At 41.6% G+C, this 6000-nt stretch overlaps 1 long non-coding RNA gene across 1 annotated transcript; it reads left to right on the forward strand.

Moving 5' to 3' along the window:
* Nucleotides 1-950: 950 nt before the first annotated feature.
* LOC109369059 lies at nt 951-5782 on the forward strand. The gene is made up of 3 exons (XR_004160658.1): nt 951-3753; nt 4107-5176; nt 5335-5782. It is a non-coding gene; the product is annotated as an uncharacterized LOC109369059 (long non-coding RNA).
* The last annotated feature ends 218 nt before the right edge of the window (nt 5783-6000 follow it).

The raw sequence follows: 6000 nt of genomic DNA on the forward strand, positions 1-6000 counted from the left end.
AACTTCAGAGTAGTGTCTTAAAAGTGAAGAGATTAAAATCAAGGATTTTTTATAAAATATTTTCAGATCATTTTTTGCTGGATGTTCTTAAGTTTAACCTAATAAAAATGGAGTTTAAATATTGGTTTATACAAGAGGAAATTTATTTATACAGTTTTAAAATATTTTCTTTTTCAAGTACATCCTTCTATTAAAATCACCATTGTTCTTTTATTTCCCGTAAATCCCCTTGTATCAAAGCTTTCCTTCCAAAAGTTCTTCTACACTACTGGAGCACTGCTTCTCCCAGGGGCTCAGGGCACCTGGTCAGCATGACAGGCCCTGTTAGAAGTGCATTTTCTGTTCTGCAGAAGGAGAGACAAGACCTACAATCAATCTCATCTTTTGCATTTGCTCCCTGGCAGTCAGCTGAGGACCATCATGACATGCCCCTGCATCACTTGAAGCCAGCAAAGCTAAAGGTTGCAGAGCCGAAGTCCCTCAGACCCAACAACTCCACGTTACTTAGTGCTGGTGTTGTGTCTGATGCATGCATATGAGATATGGGTTGCAAAAATGAAGTTGCCAGTTAATTGTTCTCCTTGCTGAAAGGCCTGGGTTAGTTGGTGTCATTACACTAATTTTTGTACTGTCTTAGTGACCTTCATATCATATTAACAGTTTTATATTATGTTAGCAAATTGCTCAGTGAGAGCTGCTAGTCTGATTGCATTCTGAAGGTCATTAATATGATATGAAAATCTTATTGTATTCTCTGCTTTCATATTTTATTAGTGATATGGAAAGCAATAAAGAGGCTGATTTTTGCTGGGAGGTTCCCCGGGGAAAGAGGCTCTACAGCAGTGGTGTCCCACACTGGCTCCTAATCCAATCTCAATGGGAAGTTCAATTTCCTCATCATTAATTATTTAGCTGTATTTAACCGCTGTAAATTCTCATATTAATTTTTTAACTCTTGAGTTTGATGACCTCTAAAGACATTGGCATTAACCAATGCAATATGAAATATAGTTGCTTAATGCAAATAGAAGCTAACTTTTCCACGAGGATTTGTGTGAATGCATTATAATGGCAAATTTAATTTTTCTCCTATAACAGTGAAGGCTTATTGCATTACCACCTTTGGTGCAATTCGGTATCGCAAAATGAAGGATGGAGGTGGCTGCAGCGTTCCCTTACGGTGAATGTGGCTGGGACTGGTGCTGCCAACACTCATCCAGATCTTCCATCACTGATCTTGGGTCATTCAGGTTTGGTTTGGATTCCTAAAAATTTTATTTCACAAGTAATGTAGGGCCGTGAAGTCTGTGTGTGTAGTATAGGTTAAATTGTTTTCAGTCACCTGAAAGAGCCAAAGGTGAAGTTAATAATCTTTGGGCAGTTTCCATCAACAACAAAGCTTTCATCTTGAAGAAAGTTAGAAACAGTGAAGACCTAACAGACAAAAAGGTCATCACATGCAAAGACAAATGATTTTTGAAATTAACAACATGCTGTATTAAAATTACTTCAGTCAAAAAGATCACTTTATTACTAAGAGCAACAAAACAGTTAGGTGTTTTGTGCTTTAACACTGTTGTGGCTCCTGAATCACCGGACTGATGGTGGAGAGATGACTTCTCTGGTGGCTGCTATGGGTGAGTTTGTAGGAGTTGTGCCAACTGATAAAGGCTGAACATCCACAAGGTGAGGTTTTTTGGTTTTTGTTTTTTTCCAATATACACATCCTGCCAAGTGTTTTCTTCCAAAACACTTTGCTAGTGTGTTGGAGCCAGGACATGGGCAAGTTGTACATTTAAGTGTTAAACGCTTCAATGATTTGTGTAAGAGTGAGGCCAGGCTTATCATATCCTAATGTTGTTTTCTAACGTGATTTTGCCAAATAGTGCATTTGTGTTTGATTTCAGCTTTTTTTTTTTCCTGCCACCATATAAGACCATTCCAAGTTCTTTGGCTTCAGTGATATGACAGCTGCAACCTCAGCTCATGGAATATGCTTCCAAAACTAATTGAGAATTGATTCATTTGGTGGGAGCTTCAGGACAGTTAGGCTGGAGATTCCTGCAGCCTGGTGGAAATCCCATTGGCTTTCTCCATTCTCTTTCTCCATTGGCTTTCTGCGCAGTACTGGCACAGAGTGCTTTGGTGCACAGCAAACAAAACGCATGGTACAGCTGGTGAGTATCAGCGCTGAGGGAGATGATCTGAATTTATAGCAAGTGACTCTGTGCCTGCCTGAACTATGGAAAAACAAAACCTAAACGAAATTTCATAGCTCGATGAAACTTTGAGCAAGGACTGAGTTATAAAACCCCAAACCTGACCAGTATACTTTTAGGTACATCTGATAGGGAACGTGTGTGTCACCCACAAATCTGCATTGCGTTGTTGTTGTTGCTTTGCAGTGCTGCCGACCGTGCTGCAGGTGGCGATGCTGCACCAGGACTGTGCCAAGATCCAGCTCCAGAAAATTAAGAATTTTACGAAAATAGCAAAGCCTTTTGGCCTCTCGTACAGGAGATAGGAGTGCACCCAGCATGGTACCGGTTAATATTGTCTTAGATGATGGTTTGGGAATACCAATGGGAGGTAAGAGCTGTGGACTGAGAGGTATTTCAGCACAAGCAGAGCCCTTTAACCAGCAAACTTGTTCTGGGAAAGTTTCCAGCTCTGACCATCTCTGGCGTTGTGGGGTGTGGGATCTCATGCTAGGAGCATCAAAGAAGTCTCGGGAGACGTTTCAAAAGAGGACAGGAGCCTGGGAGGGAACTTAAAAATCCTGGCTCCAGTACAAATAAAATACACTTCAGTCTCAAATTAATGTAAAATATTAGGGAACTGTCTCTCAGAGATTATTCCCAATGTGGAGTTAAAATACAAACATTCAAAACAAAAAGGAAAAGCTGGCTGGTGTCCACGAAGAACAAGTGGTCTGGTTCTGAACCCCTGAACGATGATAATTCTCCAAAACTCACCTCTTTGGGCAGATTCCACTTTGCAGGTTTTATCTGCATTGTCTGTTTAAAGAAAATAAAATAAATAGGGCTGCTTTGAAATATTACAGGTATCTGAGAAGAACAAGAACCTCTCCTTTGACCTAGAACACCATTTCATGGAAGGGAGGCTTTGTTTCGCAACTTTGTTTTTCCTTCCAGAAACTGGACAAATGTATGTTGCCAAGAGTGGTCAGCTGGAGATATTTGGACACTTGAAAGATCCTCAGAAACTGCTTTTGGAGGACTTTGGGCCCATGCTGCAAGGGGTGAGCATCTCTGGGAGAGCTTTCCTCTTGTTGGCACAAATCGCTGCATCCTGAGCTGCCATGCATTTCTGGCTCTGCTGAGCTGCCCCTGCCCTCTGCACCCTCTACACTGCTTTAGCTGCTGCTGCTGTGCTGTAGCTGAGCTCTAAGAGCTGATCTGGCTTGGAATGGGCCAGGTCAGGAAGCAAATGCAAAAAGGTAAAGCAAGAGGTGAGGAAAAAAAAAAGAGGCCTGAGCAGAAAAGACATTAAAAAAAATGATGATAATAATTATATTATTAATGACAAAACGTAATTAATCGGCTACTAATGAATTTTATAAGCACCATAAAATTGCCATAACAGCCTAATTGCTTTGCTAGTCTTGCCAGCAGCCAATAAGAACATCAAGTGCTCTAATCCCCTTTACTTCGGCGTGGGAGGCAGCAGTGCGGGAGGTGCCGGCTCTGCAGGCAGTGTCACGGTGATTGCCCTGCTCCAACCCATGTGCAGGTAGAGTGGCAACAGCTGATTTCCAAATTTGGCATAGATTCTGGAAGAAGTAGAGGGAAGTCTCTCAGCTCTTTGCTTTAGCCACCCTACAATGTGTTTCTTACTTTGTGATGTGCACAAAATGAATGGGAAAAGGAGTTTTACTGGATAGAAATCGTAACGGAGTGAGATTCGTCATAATCATATTGCTAGACGTTTCATCTCTCCCTGTAATTTCTGAAGAGAAAAACGAGCTGCTGTTTGGGGCAATGCGGGGTCTGTGTGGCACAGCAAAAATTCCTCAGCTATTATTTCAGACAGTTTGTACTGCTGTTTTTTCTGTCCTTACGTATTTATACTTCTTCTGTTCTTAGCAAACGTTTTTTCAGTGCTTCTTTGTCAGAAGGATGATGAGGGCTAACTAAATGCATCTAAACACAACCAGAGAAAAGGGGGAAAATACACTGTGTGAGTAAACCTGATGCTCTTCCTACTTCATTAGAATTTAATGAAGAAATACTCAGTGCCCAACAGGGGAATCCTAATTCATTATGTCCTTTGAATTCTCATTAAGCATATGCACAATGACTACCAGAAAACAGCACACTTTCGACTCTGTTGTCTATTACTCTGCCTAATAGCTCTGTTGTCCATTACACTTAAATGCTGATAACAGGAGAAACCTATGCAAGTTTTATTCCAGTAATTAATTTTCACTGGTTAATTCCTGATGACTTTCCAGTGTTGCACTGGTGCAGTGAATCAGAATTGTCACACGAGTGAGATTAAAGCTGTCTTGGTGACGCTCTGAGAAGAGGGACGGACCCCACTGCACCTCTTGTGCCCAGCACAAGGGTTCTGCCTTGGAGCTGCTCTGCTATGTGAAACTTTATTCTGCACATAAGTGGTGTAAACTGAAAGGCTGAATGGTGACAGAAGCTGTCTGGAGTATCCACGAGGTGTAATGCTCTGTGTAGCTCTGCGCTACTTGGGTGAGTGCTTTGGAAGGAGGCATGTGCCAGAAAACACGGCATTGCTAAATGTTTCTGACGTATTATTTAGCTTCAGGCAATGTTTAAAAGCTGCTTAATCGCTCACAGCTATATTTAAGTTGTATTATTGCAATTGTCAAAGGAGACAGATATTCATTCCTATATTTCTTCACACTTATTAATACTCCCATTTTTTACCTTTATTACTCAAAATGGTTAATGGCTCTGAAATAAAGAATCTTTAGAGGCATCACAGTGGAGAAATGGCTGGTTCTGTTACAGCTGCTTTACAGAGATCTTCTCACCCCTGTTTCTTGCAGTTCAGCTTCAGTCTCCTGATGGCAAATCTTGAAAACCCAAGAAGGGTTTTCTGGATGGGAGAAGAGCTGATGACAGGGAGCGAAGGCTCAGCAGCAGGGATGTCCTGGAGCACTGCTTGGTAACACAGCAGGGTAGGTGACAGTGGCACTGCACAGGGATACAATCTCCCAGGGATGTGAGGCGAAGCCACCCACAGCTCTGACCACAAAGGATGTGAAGGCTGAGCTTGTGGTGGTGCTCAGATAGCTTGTTGGTGATGGTTGCTGCTTTGGTGTTTTTTTCTCAACAGATTTCTCCTTCATAATCTTGTGCTTCCTAATTCCGATAGGAAGGTGATGCCAGCCTCCAGAAGCTCTGACTGTATCCTTTATGAGATAGCCTTAAGTCAGTTAATATCTTCACAGTGGTGATAACTGTTGGAACAGCGTGCTCTTTGGTGCGTGTGAAATGATCTGCATATTCAGTCTGAGATTTGTGCGAGTAATTAGAAAGTTGATCCAAAGTGGAAGCTCTTGATCAACCTCAGCAGCTCTCCACAAGCTGTCTGCCACAAAGACAGGAAGGGGACGTCTCATTGGTGGTAGCAGACCCATGTGCCCATACGGTGCCTGGTACAGTCCATGCATCGCCCTAAGGTGAACATGCTTTACTGCACCAAATGATATCTGCTTTCCCAAGTCATGCATGTTCTCTCTGATTTTTATTGCTTTACATTGGATTTGATTTTTTCCTTACAGAGGTGAAAATAAATATAGTAAATATCTCTATAAAAACAGACCTCATTTGTTGTGTCTTTTAACCTATTGACTGCTCTTGAAATGCCCCAAATGCACACAGCCCTGCTCCCAGATGGCTCTGCATGGTTAAGCTTTAGAAATTATTCATTATTTGTGTCATTCCTATGACAAATCTCCTCTGTAATGAGGTTTTATCCTTTTAAAACAAAATAACTTTT

The sequence above is a fragment of the Meleagris gallopavo genome, chromosome 9 (assembly GCF_000146605.3).
Source record: "Meleagris gallopavo isolate NT-WF06-2002-E0010 breed Aviagen turkey brand Nicholas breeding stock chromosome 9, Turkey_5.1, whole genome shotgun sequence".
NCBI lineage: Eukaryota > Metazoa > Chordata > Aves > Galliformes > Phasianidae > Meleagris > Meleagris gallopavo.